At 42.0% G+C, this 20950-nt stretch overlaps 1 protein-coding gene across 2 annotated transcripts in view; it reads right to left on the bottom strand.

The window, feature by feature from the left end:
- Positions 1 to 20562, bottom strand: part of IGSF5 (immunoglobulin superfamily member 5) — a 64027-nt gene extending 43465 nt beyond the window's left edge. The window contains exon 1 of one of the 2 annotated variants that reach the window (XM_077479885.1): positions 20297 to 20562. The gene's annotated coding sequence lies outside the window, so the exon portion shown is untranslated. The remainder of the gene's footprint in view (positions 1 to 20296) is intronic. The other variant, XM_077479884.1, reaches the window with a different exon arrangement.
- Positions 20563 to 20950: the final 388 nt, after the last annotated feature.

Raw genomic sequence — 20950 nt, 5'->3', positions numbered from 1 at the left:
AGTCATGTCTGCAGTTTGTGAGAAGCCATGTGGGGGACACAGCAAACATGTGGAAGAAGGTGCTCTGGTCAGATGAGACCAAAATTTAACTTTTTGGCCTCAAGGCAAAACACTATGTGTGGCGGAAAACTAACACTGCAAATTACCCTGAACACACCATCCCCACTGTGAAACATAGTGGTGGCAGCATCATGTTGTGGGGATGTTTTTCTTCAGCAGGGTTGATGGGAAGATGGATGGAGACAAATACAGGGCAATCTTAGAAGAAAACCTGTTAGAGTCTGCAAAAGACTTGAGACTGGGGCGGAGGTTCACCTTCCAGCAGGACAACGACCCGAAACATACAGCCACAGCTACAATGGAATGGTTTAGATCGAAGCATATTCATGTGTTAGAATGACCCAGTCAAAGTCCAGACCTAAATCCAATTGAGAATCTGTGGCAAGACATGACAATTGCTGTTCACAGACGTTCTCCATCCAATCTGACAGAGCTTGAACTATTTTGCAAAGAAGAAGAATGGGCAAAAATGTCACTCTCTAGATGTGCAAAGCTGGTAGAGACATCCCCAAAAAGACTTGCAGCTGTAATTGCAGTGAAAGGAGGTTCTACAAACGATTGACTCAGGGGGGCGCCATACAAATGCACGTCACACTTTTCACATATTTATTTGTAAAAAAAAACATTTATCATTTTCCTTCCGCTTCACAATTATGTGCCACTTTGTGTTGGTCTATCACATAAAATCCCAATAAAATACATTTACATTTTTTCGTTGTAACATGACAGAATGTGGATTGGGAATACTTTTTTAAGGCATTGTAAAATTATATATATACATATCTATATATCTACATATATATCTATATATACATATCTATATATAGATAGATCTATCTCTTCTCTCTCTCTATCTCTCTCTCTCTCTCTCTCTATATATATATATATATATATATATATATATATACACATATAGATAGAATAGATAGATAGATAGAGAGATATCTATCTATCTATCTATCTATCTATCTATATATATATATATATATATATATATATATATATATATATATATATATATATATATGCACATTTTTTGTTTGAGCTAGTTTATTAGTTTATCTCTGCTTTGTGTGCAGTTTGTATATTCAACTGCACTCAACAGTATAGAGCAGGTAGCCTCTTTTGGTGGGGATGGGGTTTACCCACAAAAACATCCTGTCATAATAAATAGATCACCCTACGCTGTCTATTTGCAATATTTCTTAAAGGCAGAAGGGGCACAATCACGGGAAACAGATTGCAGAGAATTATCATCAAAATCTTCATCTGTTCCCCATTTATATTTTTACACCTGATGTACTTTTCTGTCACTCAACATTTTTTTAACATATATTTTCTACACTATGCACGGGGCTCACTAATTATTTAGCAGTACACCTGCAGACATGATGATTTTACAGGAAAGTCAAAACATCTGAATTTAAAGGACTTCAACTGCAACACCCCTCTTTCTTTTATCATGCAACAAAATATAAAAAATCAATATAAAACATTGGTTTAAAAACTAATAAACTTTAAAAACAAAATAAACTTGACCAAAATGATTACAATGGTCTTTTAATTTGTTTTTTTAACCTTTCAGAACAGGTATTTCAGACAGGCTGCAGCATTAGCAGCTAGGCACAGCGCAGCCCTTGTTTGATGCCCAATACGTAACAAGAAAATTAATACTTTTATTGTTATTTAATTAGCGAGCACCTGGGATGTGGAAATTCCAAGAAGACGAAGGTAAGATGCCAAGATTTGCCCAGGACCTCTATGGAAAATGAAGGCTGCAGGGCGCCCTGTTCAGTGCCAGCTTTGTCTTTCCTGTGACTCACTCCAGTAATTAATCTTCACAAGGCCCGCCAAAGCTAATTACACATAAAAGTCTCTTCTGCTGGAGGGTCAGCTGGATATCGGCTTCACACAGGGCTAGATTCCAATTATGTACCCCCTGTGATGCTGTGATGCCCCTATGACTTTCCAGCTTCCCCTGATATCCAGGACATTTTGCTGTGGGTTTTGGAAATTTGACCCTTCGAATGTGCCTTTTGTGTATTGTCCAACCGAGATTTAGTGCGCAGAGAACGAACATTTTGTCTTTATTATAAATAGAGAAAATGTTACGGTTGTGTGGCGCTACCCCTGCTGAAGCTGCTTGGTCTGATGGCTTCTCTGTTCTGCTGTGACTCTGCAAACCTTTCTATCCCCTCTGACACACCCGGTTGTACCTTGATTATTGGTACACCACACACTATATTAGGAACTAGACCACAAGCTACTTGATGGTAGATAAAGTGAATATATTGTTTCAAGGCAGGTAAGTGGAAACCTTCCAAGAAGATCTGAACAAATTAATGGGGTGGGTAACTACATGGCAAATGAGGTCTAATGTGGAAAAATTAAAAATAATAAAATTAGGCGGCAAAAACATGAATGCAATCTTCTCATTGGGGGGAGAACCTCTGGAGGAATCTAGGATGGAGAAGAACCTGGGGGTCCTAGTAGATGATTGGCTCAGCAATGCCAAGCTGCTGCTAACAAAGCAAACAGAATATTGGCATACATTAAAAAGGGGATTAACTCCGGCAATAAAACAATAATTCTCCCGCTCTACAAGACTCTGGTCTGGCCGCACCTGGAGTATGCTGTCCAGTTCGGGGCACCAGTCCTCAGGAGGGATGTGCTGGAACTAGAGAGGGTACAGAGAAGGGCAACAGAGCTAATAAAGGGACTGGAGGATATTAGTTATGAGGAAAAACTACAAGCACTGAACTTCTCTCTGGAGAAGAGACGCTTGAGAGGGAATATTATTTCAATGTACAAATACCGTACTGGTGACCCCACAATAGGGATAAAACTTTTCAGCGAAAGGGCATTTAAAAAGACTCGCAGCCATTCACTAGAATTGGAGGAAAAGCAATTGAACCGCAAACAGTGTATGGGGTTCTTTACGGTAAGAGCGGTAAGAATGTGGAATTCTCCTCCACAAGCTGTGGTTGCAGCATCGATAATTTCAAAAAACTATTGATAGGTAGCTAAACGACCACAACATACAGCGATATACTATTGACATAAAAGCACACACACAGGTTAGACTTGATAGACTTGTGTCTTTTTCAACCTTACCAACTATGTAACTATAAGTGCAATGCACAGAGCAATAAACAGGTAACTGAATATGTTTGAATGCATTAAACGAAATAAGGTGAAGACTAGACTAAAATATGGCAATGAATAGCCTCACAGTAACTTTCTGCAATAACTAATCAAAAAAAAGGGGCGCAAACCTCTGAGGAAGAGGTTAGCCTATTGGGTCTTCACCTCCTGACTGAGATTTTGATGCACTATCGACTGAACGATGTTGTACCATGCAATGAACTTTTATGCTGTATCATGTGATGAGCTCTAACTCAATTGTGATTTTGTGAGTATAATACTTTTACCACTTTTTAACAATACAATTATGGTTTTGGGATAATGCACTAGGATGGTGCGCCCTTTCTTTTTTTTTTTTCTTGTGGTTTTATAGTATCAGACTATCCCAGTCTTTAGAGAGCAGCTAGACGTGGCTTATCCTTGTTGAATTAAGATGGAGATATAGCATATTTATCCTGAACAGGCTCACTCCCCTACCCCGGTAGAATTTGTGTTTGTGACTATTTTCTCTGTGATGGGTGGATGTGTACGCGTTCTTGAATGGGGTATCCATGAAAGGTGTTTGTATAATACCCAGCGCCTAATTTGCAAACATTGGCTAACATTGGGGCCCATCTGTATGGTGGTGCACTTGTTACTGTTTCTTTAGAACTGTATGCAGTGGATGAATGTTAGGCTGCTAAGTAATGGACAGCCTCTACTGACATTAAACTGCTGACAGTAACAGTTGTTTCCACTTACAAATCCCGATACACAATTCATCTTGTTCTGAACTCTTGGTGGTCTGCTGTCCTCAAGAACACGACCCTGGTAATGCAGTCTTCACAATCAGGGCCTCTAGGCTGAGCCTGGGCTCTCTGGTCCTTGGCTGCTCTGTCTGGGCTAGGCAGGGACACATGCAGGGATCAGATCTGCAGTTCTCTGGGCCCTAGCAGCAGGAAACTCTTCTTACCCAGTCCTCATCGCTCTGGCCCTCACAAGGCTCTCTCTAAGTGTAAGCATACACAGCAACAGGTCTGCACACACCAGTTAACCTTACTGTCTGCCCAGCTCTCCTCTCAATTTCCCGGGAAAACTCTGCTCTCCTCTCCCATATCAAGGTGTCTCTCTGGATCTGGTAGTTCTCAGTATGGATGAGCCGAACACGAACATAAAAAATCAAAAGTGCTAATTTTAAAGGCATATATGCAAGTTATTGTCATAAAAAGTGTTTGGGGACCCGGGTCCTGTCCCAGGGGACATGTGTCAATGCAAAAAAAAAAGTTTTAAAAACTGGTGTTTTTTCGGCAGCAGTGATTTTAATAATGCTTAAAGTGAAACAATAAAAATGAAATATTCCTGTAGTATGCCTGTAAAGTAGCGTATCTTTCCCGTGTTTAGAACAATACCAGAGCAAAATGACATTTCTGAAGGAAAAAAAGTAATGTAAAAATGCTTGTGGCTGTAATGAATTGTCGGGGTCCCGGCAATATAGATTAAAATCATTGAAAAAAACGGCATGGGTCCCCCCAGTCCATTACCAGGCCCTTTGGGTCTGGTATGGATATTAAGGGAAACCCCACACCAATTTTTTTTTTTTAAATGGCGTAGGAGTCCCCCGCAAAATCCATACCAGGCCCTTCAGGTCTGGTATGAATTTTAAGAGGAACCCCAAGCCAAAATGTTAAAAGTCCACTTTGTAGCATAGTTCGCAACACAGCGGAGGGAGGGGGATGCGAGTGCTCCGCTTGCTGGCAGGCACTAAGCTACAGTCGCATGGTAATGTTTATAAGAAATTGTTTTTTGAAATCTATAAAAAAAACTTAAATATTACATTTTTTTAAAAACAAATTTTATAGAGAATGCATCGATAATACTCAGGTCGAATAATAAAATCTATTGGCAGGACCCATAACGATTGCACAATGCTAACAGTGGTGATGGTGATCATGCTAAAATGTTAATCTCTCACTCTTCCCCATTGAAGCATTGAGCAGGGACATCTTTAATATTGATTTGATCCTAGGAAAACATTTTCCTGGGCCCTCCAGAATCCACTTATCAACTATTTACGGGCTCAAGAGGCAGCTGCTTTGAACCCCACAGCAATTACTGGGCCCAGAGCAGCTGCCCCTTTTGCCCTGTGCTAAATACGGCCCTGGGATCGGGCACATTTTTTCTAAAAATATAAAAATACAGTAAAACCTTAGATTATGAGTAATGCAGTTTACGAGTGTTTCACAATACGAGCTGGATTTGTGAGTGTTGTCTCGCAAGATGAGCAGGACTCAAGCCTCTGGGGTGTGCATTACCGCATATGACCAGAGGTGCAGGGGCACCAGTGCCATTCAAAGACACTCAGAGCCGAAAGGAGACACTCAGAAACACTCCGTCCCCGAGTGTCTCCGAGTGTCTCCAGCGCTCCCACCTCTGGCCAGAGGCGGTACTGCATACACTAGCAGTGACACTGGAACAAATGATCTGAGTTTCCATTGATTACTATGGGGAAACTTGCTTTGATAGACGAGTGCTTTGGATTACAAGCATTCTTCTGGAACGGATTATGCTTGTAATCCAAGGTACTATTGTAAAAAAAAAATAATATTTAACTATTAACAAGCATTTGTTCTTAGTCAGTAGTTAAGTCCTTCATGAATGAATGAATGAATGAAATACTTATATAGCGCGCAATGCGAACTGAATCGCCTCTAGGCGCTTCATTGACCATAAACCATGCCCACCGCCCTAAAAACTCAATATGATTTAATCTGACAGCAGAAGTAGAGTAGAGCAGAGTATGTTGGCTCATTGCACCCCCTGTCTCTCATTTTTATGACATGCAATTGATGGTTAAATAGTAATACACACAGCAAATACGTAAAATGGTGACTTGATTATGTCTTTTTTGACTTTAAAAATCTGTGGCTATACTAAAGGCTGGTTTAGTGGCATCAATCTTTTTTGAAGTCATACAATGCAATAGAATGAATACAGGATTTGGGAAGGTGAAAGCAGGCGGTGTGAGCTTCTAACACAATGGCACCATCTGGTGGGGAATTTTGAGAACAGCACTGCATATTCGAGTGCAAATTGTATTAGTTCCACTTTAGGGTGGAAATCCACTTTAAGGTTGTTTTCTGTTTTTCTATCCTTCAGTGTTGTGTTAAAAATACCAGCTCTTTCACATGTGCAGCCCCCCCCCCCCCCCTTTTAAAAAGTGGTAGATATCAGAGAGAGCTGTGACCCAAGTAGAAAGGACAATGACCTCCCATTCATATCTCTACCGCAGTGGCTCCCAGTGGCAGCTGGCAGTATAATTTTGCCCCCCCCGTGGGTCGGTTGGTCACTTGGGTCACTCGCATCACCCCAAACCACCCCCTCTCCCCGGTCACATACGAATCCTGCACTTACTCCATCTATGGCGCTTCTCTCCAGGTGGCGGGTTCCTCTCCTCGGCCTTCTGCGTCACATAGGCTAATTAGGGTGTGCCCAGGCACACCCGGCACACCCCGTGTGCACGCCTATGGTGTTCACTTATCTTTCATTATCATCATACTAATCATTGCAACAGCACTTTCTTTAGACAATGGCCACCGGAGTCCACAGCTGTAGACACCTTTGGTCCATGCTATGGTTCCTCTTCTTTAGCCTAGTGCTGGTAATTATTGGACTATGTCAGGTCACCTCCACCCCAACAGATCACTTTGGGATGCTGAATGTGCTCCCAAAGTCATTTTTGACAACTTGGCCATGCTACTTGTACCCGTAGCAGAGGGCATGTGGTGTCAACCTACGGGTATTCCCCCCGCCCCTGCAGTACCAAGACACCCACCTATTTAACAATTGCAATTACCAGGCCAGTTTTTCCATTTTTCAGTGCTGTGACAATTGCTCATTCATGCAACACACTGTATCCAATTGACTTTGATATCTTTTTTTTTTTTGACAGATAGAGCTTTAATTTGGTGGTAGTTATTATTAACCAAACATTATGGAGTTTTTTGTTTTGTTTTTTGTTTGCTTTTTAGTATATAAAGGAATCACTGTAAAGAGTTTAAGATTGTTTCCATATACCTTTCATTTCTCTAATCTTAAAAAAATGAACCCATGATCAATAGTCATAAGTGACAAGCACCATAAACCCCCCCAACCCCCCCCCCCCCCAGCAGCTGCATCTCCCTCTGACTGGAGGTCAGGGGGGGGGGGGCCCTGATCATCAATGGTTACAGGATTTTTATATATATACAGTATATATATAAAAATCCTGTAACCATTGATGATCAGGGCCCCCCCCCCCTGACCTCCAGTCAGAGGGAGATGCAGCTGCTCGGGGTTGCCACATGCTGCCGCCATGGTGCTTCATGGCCGCGTCAAAAGTGAACCGACACTGCGTCGCTTTAACTGACAATTGCGAGGTCGTGTGACGCTGTACCCAAACAAAACTGATGTCCTTTTTTCCCACAAATAAATAGCGACAATTTTAAAATAAAAACACAATAGGCGTTATTTACTAAAGGCAAATCCACTTTGCACTACAAGTGCACTTGGAAGTGCAGTCACTGTAGATCCGAGGGGGACATGCAAGGAAAATAAAAAACAGCATTTTAGCTTGCACGTGATTGGATGATAAAATCAGCAGAGCTTCCCCTCATTTCAAATCTACCCCTCAAATTTGTGACTGCACTTCCAAGTGCACTTATAGTGCAAAGGGGATTTGCCTTTTTTAAATAACTCCCAATATCTTTTACTTTTTGCTATAATAAATATCCCAAATTAAAAAAAAAAAAAAAAAAAAAAATGTTTTCCTCAGGTTTGGCCGATACGTAGTCTTCTACATATTTTTGGTAAAAAATATTTAAAAAAATTGCAATAAGCGTATATTGATTGGTTTGCGCAAAAGTTATAGTGTCTACAAAATAGGGCAAGGATATGTAATTAGCGGACCTACAGCTGTTGCAGAACTACAAGTCCCATGAGGCATAGCAAGACACTGATAGCCACAAGCATTACACCCAGAGCCAGAGGCATGATGGGACGTGGTTTTGCAACAGCTGGAGGTCCGCTAATTACATATCCCTGAAATATATAAATTTATGGATTTATTATTATTATTATTATTTTTTTTTACTAGTAATGGCAGCGATCGATTACATTGATGTTATAGCAGACAAATTAAACACTTTTGACACATTTTTGGGACCAGTGACATTTATACAGCGATCAGTGCTATAAAAATGCACCGATGACCATGGCAGGGAAGGGGTTAACTTTAGGGGGCGAATACATTTTTTGGGAAAAAAATGTCAAACTAAAATAAATAAAGTAAAATGAACAATAAAAAAGAAAAAAAAAATGTAAAGCGCCCCTTTCCCCATGAGCTTTCATGCAGAAGCGAACACATACGTAAGTTCCGCCCACGTATGAAAATGGTGTTCAAACCACACATGTGAGGTATCGCTGCGAACGTTAGAGGGAGAGCAATCATTTTGGCCCTAGACCTCCTCTGTAGCTGAAAACATGTAACCAGTAAAAAAAATTAAAGCGTCACCTATGGGGATTTTTAATTTGCGACGTTTGGCGCCATTCCACGAGCGTGTGCAATTTTGAAGGGTGACATGTTAGGTATCTATTTACTCGGCGTGACTTCATCTTTCACATTATGCTAAAACATTGGGCTAACTTTACTGTTTTTTTTTTTTAAGCACAAAACTGTTTTTTTTTAAACACGTTCGAAAAATCGCTGCTCAAATACCGTGCCTGATAAAAAGTTGCAACAACCACCATTGTATTCTCCAGGGTCTTTGCTAAAAAAACATATATAATGTTTTGGGGTTCTATGTAATTTACTAGCAAATAAATGATGATTTTTACATGTAGGAGAGAAATGTCAGAATTGTCCTGGGTGCTCCAGAACGCCTGATGGCGCTCCCTGCATGTTGGGCCTCTGTATGTGGCCACACTGTGTAAAAGTCTCACACATGTGGTATCGCCATACTCGGGAGTAACAGCAGAATGTGTTTTGGGGTGTAATTTGTGGTATGCATATGCTGTGTGAGAAATAAACTGATAATATGACAATTTTGTGGGGAAAAAAAAGGAAAAAAAATCTTGATTTTTCAAAGAACTGTAGGAAAAAATGACAACTTCAAAAAACTCATCATGCCTCTTACTAAATACATTGGAATGTCTTCTTTCCAAAAAGGGGTCATTTGGGGGGTATTTGTACTTTTCTGGCATGTTAGGGTCTCAAGAAATGAGATAGGCCGTCAGTACTTCAAGTGTGATCAATTTTCAGATATTGGCACCATAGCTTGTGGACTCTATAACTTTCACAAAGACCAAATAATATCCACCAATTTGTACTTATTTTTACCAAAGATATGTAGCAGTATAAATTTTGGCCAAAATTTATGAAGAAAAAATTACTAATCTGCTAAATTTTATAACAGAAACAAAGAAAAATTCATTTTTTTACAGAATTTTCAGTCTTTTTTCTTTTATAGCACAAAAAATAAAAAACTGAGAGGTGATTAAATACCACCAAAAGAAAGCTCTATTTGTGTGAAAAAAAAGACAAAAATTTCATATAGGTCCAGTGTTGCATGACTGAGTAATTGTCATTCAAAATGTGAGAGCACCGAAAGCTGAAAATTGGCCTGGTTATTAAGGGTGTTTAAGTGCCCAGTGGTCAAGTGGTTAAAGGAGAAATAACAAATTATTTCTTTATATTGACTTTTAACATTTACAAATGCAGCAATTTAGAAATTGGATGAAAGGTTTAGCAATGCGAAACACTTTTTGAAAAATAAAAAGTGCATTTTCTATACAATTATATAGATCAGTCCAAAATGAGGGACACATGAGGAGGAAAGAGGGACAGAGGGACATTTCTCCAAATCAGGGACAGTCCCTCCAAATCAGGGACAGTTGGGAGCTATGTAGTTGCATGAGTCTGTTAATTGGGTCAGGGTTCAGGTTCCGGTCAGGCTGGAAGGCTCTAGCTCTAGACCAGTTCTCTATCGCCTCCCCCTGGTTCTGGAGGTTTCATGGAACCTTTTTTGCTGTGGCTTGTATCTGTTGGCCTTTTTACTAATAAAGGCTATATTCTGGAGTGCGGCTGCCCAGAACTTCCTTTTTGCCTCAAGGGCTGCTGATAAGGTAGTACAGCCAGCCCTCCCATACTGGCCTGGGGCCTCATCAGTTCAAAAGGGGGGAGGGGGGCCTAGCTACCTGCTGAGCAGGAGGGCCAACTGTACTATTTTTTTGCAGACACTGATCCTCTTCTGTCTCCCACTTCAGCGTTGCCAGCCACTCCTCCTCTCCCTCCCTCCGGCTGCACTGCAATTCCTTTTGCTGCCTCTCTGTGTGCCCCTGCCGGTTTCTCACCTCTCCTGCCATCAGCGGGATGTCATTTACAGACCCCTACCATTCCTGAAAGAACACTGCGTCCATTCGTCACTGAAGCACAGTAAACTGTGTTTACTATGCTTCAGTTTGTGAATAAACAGGAAACCTCAGAGCACTTCCTATTCATTCATCTGTGCAGCTGAGGCTGTAGAGAAAGGGACCGAAAAATCTATGTCCTTAGTCACTTTTGACCGGGGGGGGGGGAGGGGCCAGTCAGGTAGACTGTATGGGGCCCCGTGATTTCTAACAGCAGCCCTGTCCACCAGCATTGCATAGAGAAGCACAGAGACCCTGTGATGTTCACATTGGGCCTATAATAAACGGTGGAATTAAATTGGAAAGGTTTGAGTTTAAATTGAATTAGTGTGTTTATGAGAAATGGAAAGAGGCAGAATAAACTTTATGGGTGGCATGTGCCGGGTTGTTGTTGGCGAGGGTGGATGTACTCTCTGCACTCTTCTTACTTACATGGGGCATCCCAGGTATCACACGACTCATCTCCATATTTGCTGCATTATGTTTTGCTGCAAAATGTTTTTTTTTTTTTTGGTGCCATTGCTTTAATATCTGGCAGTGTATGTCACTCACTTCCCCCTGCGGAGTGCTTGGAGTGTGCTGATCATTGCTAGAATGCACATCATAATGTATAATGATACCCTATGGAATGCAGGTGAATGCTTTATGCAAACCATATTTTCTGTGTTAATAAGTGACTGTCCCCATAATATTGCCAGCAAGGAGAGATTTACAGCCACTTAATGTAGCTGACAGCCAATTGTATATATTAACTCTTTAGTTGCTGATTCCTGGGATGCATCTTCTTCCCCAACTCAGCGGTGTAACTACAGACCGTCATGTTTGATGGCAGCGCCATGCGTCTTCAGCCGGGGGCACAACTGGATAACTCATTTCATTTTCAGCTATGTTTGTCTGCCCGATAGATATGACTCATTTTAACTCCTTAACCACTTGCCTGCTGGGCACTTTCACCCCCTTCCTGCCCAGGCCAGTATTCAGCTTTCAGCGCTGTCACACTTTGAATGACAATCACGCGGTCATGAAACACTGTGCCCACATGAAATTTTTATATTTTTTTTTTTACACAAATAGAGTTTCCTTTTGGTGGTATTTAATCACCACTGGGCTTTTTATTTTTTGCTAAATAAGCGCATAAAGACCAAAAATTTTGAAAAAAAACAACTCTCATAGTTTGTTATAAAATGTTGGAAACTAATTTTTCTACTTCATTGATGTGTACTGATAGGCTGCACTGATGGGCACTGATGGGCTGCACTGATGGGCACTGGTGAGGTGGCGCTGGTGGGCACTGATGATGCTGCACTGATGGACACTGATAGGTGGCACTGATGGGTGGAGCTAATGGGCACTGGTGGGCACTGATGAGGCGGCACTGGTGGGCACTGATGATTCTGCACTGATAGGCTGCACTGATGGGCTCTGGTGAGGAGGTACTGGTGGGCACTAATGATGCTGTACTGATAGGCAGCACTGATGGACACTGATAGGTGGTACTGGTGGCCACTGATGATGCTGCACTGATAGGCTGCACTGATGGGCACTGAGAGGCTGCACTGATGGGCACTGGTGAGGCGGCACTGGTGGGTACTGGTGAGGCTGCACTGATGGGCACTGATAGGCTGCACTGATGGGCACTGAGAGGCTGCACTGATGGGCACTGGTGAGGCGCCACTGGTGGGTACTGACGATGCTGCACTAATAGGTGGCACTGATGGACACTGATAATTGGCACTGATGGGTGGAACTAATGGGCACTGATAGGCGGCACTGGTGGCCACTGATGATGCTGCACTGATTGGGGGCACTGATGGACGCTGATAGGTGGCACAAAGTAGGAACAACGACATGTCTCCTCCCCCAGTCATTCCCATCCCCATACAGTTAGAACACATCTAGGGAACACACATTTAACCCCTTGATCGCCCCCTAGTGTTAACCCCTTCCCTGCCAGTGACATCTACACAGTAATAAGTGCATATTTATAGCACTGATCGCTGTATAAATGTCAAAGGTCCCAAAAATGTGTCAAAAGTGTCCGATCTTTCTGTCACAATGTTGCAGTACCGTTAAAAATCGCATTTACCACCATTACTAGTAAAAAAAAAAAAGATAATAATAAAAATGCCATTAAAAAGGCCATAAACCTTTTCCATAGTTTGTAGACACTATAACTTTTGCACAAACCAATCAATATATGCGTATTGCAATTTTTTTTTAACAAAAATATGTAGAAGAATATATATTGGCCTAAACTGATGAAGAAATTTGTTTTTTAAAAACATTTTTGGGGATAATTATTATAGTAAAAAGTAAAAAAATATATATTTTTTTCAAAATTGTCTATTTTTTTTGTTTATAGCTAAAAAAACAAAACAAACAAAAAACGCAGAGGTGATTAAATACCACCAAAAGAAAGCTATATTTGTGGGAAAAAAAGGACACACGTTTGAGTACAGCATTGCATGACCGCGCAATTGTCAGTTAAAGCGACACAGTGGCAAATTGTAAAAAGTGCCGTGGTCAGGAAGGGGGTAAAATCTTCCTGGGGCTGAAGTGGTTAGCCACTTCTGGACCAAGCCTATTTTTGAAATTTGTTGTTTACAAGTTAAAATCAGTATTTTTTGCTAGAAAATTACTCAGAACCCCAAAAGCAAGTGTTACTGAGCCTATTGTTGAAGTGATTCTGCTTTTGTTAACACAAGTGTACCTACCTTTAACCACAATTGTTTCATATCTGTTGCTAACAGTAGCAATACTACTACTGTCCAGAAACAAATACTCATACTCGTGCAGCTAATTTCTCATGCACATGGGCCAACACACAGACAAGCTCTGGCCAGTAATCAGTGTGCATTGACACATAGACACATCCACGTGCATGTCTGTGCACATTCCAATCCCAAGGAAAGGCGGCAAACTACCTTTGTAAAGGAGGCCCTTATGTGAGCTAGTTTTTGACCCTGGCAATTGACTGTTTCTGAGTGTGCCCCTGCTCAAGTCTTCACACCGTACTCCCCAGGTTCTTGATTCGGGTGCCACACTGCACTCTGCCAACCACGATCCTTTCCTGAGGAGTCTCACCTGCTACTATTAGAGGTACTTGGACTAGACCTGCAAGGGAAGCCTGTAGGCAGGTGCAATCTACTTTCTCCACTGCAGGTGGCGCTATATGCAGCAGCACTGCAGTTGGTCAGGAAGTCAGGAGGAACATGGCTACTCTATGGTTTACTGGGTCACTGGGGAAGTGATCCCATTGGATGCTGCCTCCCCATGTGACATCTTGGGTCAGGCAAAGCTTTTTGAAGGCCCTGGCTCCCAGGTTTGGCATGCATTTGGTGAGTTGGTGGAGTAGGGACAGGTACCCGGCCGCTTGTGAGGGACAGTAATTGCACTAAGGAAAGGTTCCTGATGAAAATGGAAAGCTTGGTGTCTCTTTTGGACACCTTCCTGATTGGGCACAGGGTGGCCAGGCTGCATTCTACCCCCTCTTAACAGAAGCTGTCAGTCCAGCTTGAATCTGCTACTTCAAGTTGTTGGAAACCATGAGTGCCCTATGGCTGGGTAGCCTTCCCACCAGGTTTGTCACCCCCCCACTGTTGCTCAGGGGGTGGGGGGATGCAAGTGTCTTATTGAAAGCATGGGACTTGCTGTCAGAATTCTGGAGTTCTGCTTTGAGCTGCAATGTCTGTAGTTAAAGGAGAAGTGTGGGCATGGTAAAAAAACAAACATTCATACTCATCTTCCTGCTACAGCATCGGTGTAATGCTGCAGCTGGTCCCCACCACCTCTAAACCTTAGAACTGAGGGATCACATGACTGCTGATCGCACAGTTCTCAGTCTTCACTGAGCAGAGAGTGGTGACTGTTAGTCACCACTCTCCGCTCTGCCCCTCCAGCACTCATTTGAGGCTGTGGAGGGGGTTTGAGCGGCTGGCTCAAGATCTCTGAGACATTCTGAGAGGCTGAGCCAGCTATTGGTTAGGCATCTGGGTGGATATGACATCATTGGTGAGATGCTTCCAAAGCCTAGACCGGGTCTGTGACGTGATACGATTCCGGGTCACAGGAGAGCACTCCTGCAATCTAGAAGAGAATTATAGGGCTCTGTGTATGGCCTTGCCCATATTTCCCTTTTAAATTCAGTGTCTGAACAAGCAGCTAGGCTGTAGGCAGTCTAATGCCGGCCATACACGGTTCGAATTTCGAAAGAATTTTCTTTCGAAAATCGTATCTAAGAGTTTTCGTATGAATTTCGCACCATTAGTGGGCTGCAGCAACAGCCGATTTTCGTGCGGAAATAAAATTTGAGGAATCGGACATGTTGGAAATTTTTTGAAAAACAAACGATTTTCTAATCAATGATGGGAGAATCGTGCAAGAAATGTAATAAGAAAAGAAAATGTATGGAAATAAAAGAAAATTTACGGAGAGAAAAGAAGATTCCCGGCCAAGAAAATTATTTTCTGTAGCAACATGAGGTGAAATTGAAGACTTGGTCGGCCAAAATTCGAAAATCAATGGTGGCACCATCGGATCACAAAAAAATATTAATTTTCTGATTTTGAAAAGAAAATTTGTTCAAAATTCGACCATGTATGGCCTGCATAAGCCTTTGTTTACTTTTTCTGTGCTCTGCAGGCTTTTCTTCAGCTCAGGATATTGATTGCTTTTGCCGGCTACTGCTTAGGAGAAGTTGTTCCAGGTCAGAGTGGCAAAAACAATAATTGAGTTCTAAATATTGATCCTCTCTAGTCAATCATTGAGAAATTTGTTCAGAGGTGTGGGCTGAGGTAGATGAATAATCCAACATTTTCGAGTCTTCCTCTCTGCTTCGGGCCCTGCCCCAGGTGAAGCCAGTGTAAATGCTCCATGAAGAACAATTGTCCTGCTGGACGGTGTGTCCTGAAGGAACTGGGAAATAACATGTCTGCCTGGAGAAGGCATCTTTAACTGAACCTTTGTGCTTGAGAATGTTCATGGGGAGCTGGGGAGAAACTTCAGAAGCAACCATTCTCAACCAACGTTCCGTGGAACCCTAAAGCCCCGTACACACGAGCGGACTTTTCAACATCCAAAGTCCGACGGACTGAGTCCGTCAGACTATTCGATCGTGTGTGGGCTGCAACGGACTTTTGACTCGCCAAAGTCCGAAGGACTTTAGAATATGGAACATGCTTCAAATTTTTCCGAAGGAACTCCGCCGGACCTGGTCCCTTCGAAAAATTCGCTCGTGTGTATGCTATTCCGACGGACTAAAACCGACGCTAGGGCAGCTATTGGCTACTGGCTATGAACGGCTATGAACTTCCTTATTCGAATCCAGTCGTACGTCATCACGTTCGAATCCGTCGGAGTTTAGTGTGATTGTGTGTGGCCAAGTCCGCTCAGCCGAAAAGTCTGTCAGAACTCCGTCGGAATTCCAGCAGAACTCCGACAGAACTCCTTCGGAAGTCTGTCGGACATAAGTCCTCTTGTGTGTACGGGGCTTTAGGTTCCTCCACAAATGGCTAGGGGTACCTTAGGTTGTGGCCGATTGACCTCATATCTGATGGCTCTTGCATAGTTACAGGGTCAACGCTGCTTTGCAAAATCGCTAATTATCTTTTAGTTGTATATATGTTTGGTTGTCTGATCACCACTGTAAGGAGGGATTCTTACTAATCTCCAATGTAAGGGACATTTTTCACATGGACATTCAATTAATTTATTTTAGGGATTCTTCAGGGGTAAAAAGTATGAGAAAGGCTGTTTTCCAGATTAAGGTACCTGTAGCTGCTCTGGAAGGGTCAAGGACCTAAATTGTCCAGAAGAAGAAGATCCATTGTAATTTAACAAAGTGATTGTGACTGCTCTGTAGCTCTCTAATGGATCTAAATCATGGTTGCTCTTTAAGGATCAAAGACTGTTAGGAAACTAGAGAAAGACAAACACGAGCTACACCAAACTAAAAATAACCTTGTGTAGGCCAGATTTGCTGCCACCCTTTTTTAGGTATCCTTTGTCCTTAATCCTCTTTCCCAGTTCATGTCAGTAAGATACAAGAAAAGACTAAAGTGACTGGTGCCCAACTTGTTTATCCCACCATATACCAAGGACTCCGCCATGAGAGTGGATGCACCAAGTACTAGGGCTTTCCAGAAATATCAGGCTAAATACTACTTTGGGGGTGATTTCATATCAACCTGAGAGAAGTAATGCTACTATCACATGATGATGGGTAATGTCAAGAAATAGAAGCAGCACATATGCAATTGTTTAGTAAATGTGATTTTGATAAAGGGTTCAACTTTAAAATGTATGTAAAGCCAAAAAAACTCTTTTGTTTTGGATAGAATGGAGAAGCATTCGATAATCTGTCAGGTTTTTATCTGCTCTCTGTGCCCCTGCTGAGAAAATTCACCCTATTTGTGCTTGTGACAATCCAAAATGTTGGTGGTCACCAAAACAATAAGTGAGGGGATATCTTCTAATGTCACCAGTTCCAGTGACAATTGCCTAAGAGGGGATAGGTCCTTGCATTAGAGGAATCTCCTCTTACTTTCTGTTGGTTCTCCTGTGAAAGGAAGTAAAGGGTGGTGGAACAATGGTACAAAAACAATTGACAGGGGTCCTTAAAGTTCACTACTCTATCCAAAGCTAAAATAAAACTTTTGGCTTTACAGTACATACACCATTGTCACCAGGACAAGAACTGAGAATACATTTCTCTAATGGTAGTAGTAACAAACGAGTAAAAAACGGGTACAGTCCCGGGGGTTACAAACATCTGACTTACAAACGACTCCTACCTATAAACAGAGGGAGACCACAGAAAGTGAGAGGACATTTTCCCCTAGGAAGGGAAATTTACTCCTGTTAGCTCTTGTACACAGGGTCGGAAATTCCGAAGGAAAATGTCTGATCGGACCGTGTTGTCGGATAATCCGACCGTGTGTGGGCGCCATCTGACTTTTTCCATCGGAATGTCCGACCAACATAGTTTGAGAGCTGGATATAAAATTTTCCGACAACATGATCCGATCGGACTTTGTCCGATCGTTTGTGGAGAATTCCGATCGGACAAAGTGCCACGCGTGCTCAGATCAAATTACGAGACTAACTCTATTGGCTACTAGCCTGAACGTAGTCCCGCCATAACGAACGAACGTCATCACGTTCTGAATGATCGGATTGTCCGACAACTTTGTCCGACCGTGTGTATGCAACACCAGTTTCGGACAAAATCCTTCGGAAAATATCTGACGGATTTTGTGGTCGGAATGTCCGACCATGTGTACAAGGGCTAAGCTCTTGTACACACGGTCGGAGATTCCGACAACCAAATCCATCGGATTTTGTCCGACGGATTTTGTCCGAAACTGTTGCATACACACGGTCGGACAAAGTTGTCGGAAAATCCGACGTGATGACGTTATTTCGTTACGACGGGACTACGTTCACGCTAGTAGCCAATAGCTTTGGTGTAGGAGTTTGATCTGAGCATGCGTGGCACTTTGTCCGATCGGAATTCTCTACACATGATCGGAGTATGTCCAATCGGAGCATTTTGTCTGAAAATTTTACCAACAAGTTGGAAAATTTGGTCCGTTGGATACTCCGATGGAAACAGTCCGATGGAGACCACACACAGTCGGAATATCCGACAAAACGGTCCGATCTGACAAATTCCGTCGGAATCTCCGACCGTGTGTACAAGGGCTTAGAGTTATCATGGGAAAAAGGTGTCTCCACTGAAGCTTTATCACCAATCCTTGTTTCCACAACAGCCCAACATTTTCAAAATCCAATTGTCATTGTGACAGAAAGTGAGATGAAATCTTCTGAACAGGGGCACAGACAGAAAAACAAATGATACAGGGGTGATTACCCTTCCCTGTGTTATCCCAAAAAGGTAAAAATTATTTTTTGGGCTGGAGCTATACTTTTTTTTTTACCTGTTCTGACTTACAAACAAATTTGGCTCAAGAACAAATCTACAGACCCGATCTTGTTTGTAACCCAAGAACTGCCTGTAGCAAAAAAAAAAACCAGATAATATTAAAAAAAGAAAACTGACAGAGTTTCCAATCCGTTTTTAATTGAAAAAAAAAAAGTTTTGGTAGGACATGCTTTTAAACCTGTTCAGTAAGTAAGATAATTCTGATACCAGACTTGCAGCTAAGAACCCAGCATTTTCAGCAGCAAGTCAGCATACATTCGTTGCGATCGAACCTTATTTGTGTTCCAATCACTTTAACCCCTTCCCAAACCAGCCGCTGCAGTTATACCGCGACAGGCTGGCTCCCCTGCGTGAGCCGTCGTAGCTGTACGTCGGCTTTTTAAAAAGCTGTAGCAGGCGCATGCACTGGCAGCGTGTCCCTAGAGTTGATACGCGATGAACGCTGGGCACCCACGATCGCTTCTGACAGAGAGCGAGAACCGCGATCTGTGTGTGTAAAAACACAAATCCCCATTCAGTCAGGGAAGAGGAGACAGATCGTGTGTTCCTACCAAGTGGGAACAACGATCTCTCTCCTCCCCTAGTCAGTCCCACTACCCCCCCCCCCCCCCCACCCCACAGTTAGAACACACATAGGAAACACATTTAACCCCTTGATTGCCCCCTAGTGTTAACTCCTTCCCTGACAGTGACATTTATACAGTAATTAGTGGCTATTTATAGTGCCCAGCTGTCCCTGATTTCGAGGGACTGTCCCTGATTTAGAGTAATGTCCCTCTGTCCCTCATTCCTCCTCATTTGTCCCTCATTTTGGTCTGATCCATATAGTTGTATATAAAATGCACTTTTTATCTATCAAAAAATGTTTCACAGAATTTCACCTTTTCATCTAAATTCTAAATTGCTGCATTTGTAAATTCCAAAAGCCAATATAAAGGAATAGCAGTGTTAAAAATAGCACTTGTAGGTTTAATCGTGGCCAGGGGTGTGTCCCTATGCCTGCATCATTTTGTTGATAGGTGTCCCTCATTCCCATCTTAAAAAGTTGGGAGGTATGATTTATAGCACTGATCGCTGTATAAATGTCAATATCCAAAAGTGTCAAAAGTGTCTGATTTGTCCACCATAATGTCTCAGTCCCAATAAAAATCGCAGATCACCGCCATTACTAGTAAAAAAAAAAAAAATAATAATAATAATAAAACTATCAAAAATCTATCTCCTATTTTGTAGACGTTATAACTTTTGCGCAAACCAATCAATATACGCTTATTGCGATTATTTTTTTAACCAAAAATATGTAAAAGAATATCGACCTAAACTGATGAAATTCGTTTTTGTTTTGTTTTTTAAATGGGGATATTTAATATAGCAAAACGCACAAAATATTGTGTTTTTTTCAAAAATCTTCGTAGCTTTTTTTTGTTTGTAGCGCAAAAAATAAAAACCGCAGAGGTGATCAAATACCACCAAAAGAAATCTCTATTTGTGGGGGAAAAGGACGTCAATTTTGTTTGGGTACAACGTCGCTAAACCGCACAATTGTCAGTTAAAGTGACGCAGTGCTGTATCGCTAAAAAGTGGCCTGGTCATTAAGGGGGCAAATCTTCCAGGGCTGACTTTAGTGGGGGGGGGGGGGGGGGTTTGTAAGTGGTTAAACAAAAGAGAAAATCAAGTAGATCATTAATACAATTGTATATAACAAGAAAAATGTGAGAAGTTGTTTACCTGATGCTCACGCGGTGTGACTTTCTTCTTATACCACAGACGGTGAAATTTACATTGACCTCCACATCCCACAGCCAGTAACAACTCCTTTTGCCAGGTTGGGACTTCAACAATCAAGGCGATAAGACTCCACAAGGCAAGCGATTAATCCTCCAGCGATCGTTGGCAATGGGCTAGGTATTTCCTTAGTTTAAAGCATGACCTAGCAAGGGCAGATCCCGGCAATGAGGTTGTCAGTCTCGGATGATAACATTGGGGTAGAGTCCGCTTACTGTACAGGGAGCCGGCAATCATTAACCATGCAGGAGGAAGGCCTGGGAGTGTACACTGAGGATAGCAATTTACTATGGTAGTTTCGATGATTATGTCACCTTCACTCATTACTGAAGGAGGGCTGTATAAGTTGAATATTACATCTATTTGACTTTTAAAGAAAGAGGCGTATGTGCCAGCCTTCCTCGATTCGATTCTTTTTTCCACTTTTGGCAAAGAACACTGAGCAGACAGATTGTTTGTTACATGGAATTAAAAGTGTGTATTTATAATAACAAATTCAGAGCTTTTCGCTCTGGAAACTTGCATGTTCAATGTGAAATCAAATGTTCTTAGGTTATTTTTTTTTCTCTATTTATTCATAGCATGAATCAAGAAAAT

Source organism: Lithobates pipiens, unplaced genomic scaffold (assembly GCF_037356315.1).
Source record: "Lithobates pipiens isolate NorthernLeopardFrog02 unplaced genomic scaffold, aLitPip1_a1.2 Scaffold_16, whole genome shotgun sequence".
NCBI classification, from domain to species: Eukaryota; Metazoa; Chordata; class Amphibia; order Anura; family Ranidae; genus Lithobates; species Lithobates pipiens.
The sequence above is the reverse complement of the archived record's forward strand: the minus strand, read 5'-3'. Positions and strand labels throughout refer to the sequence as shown.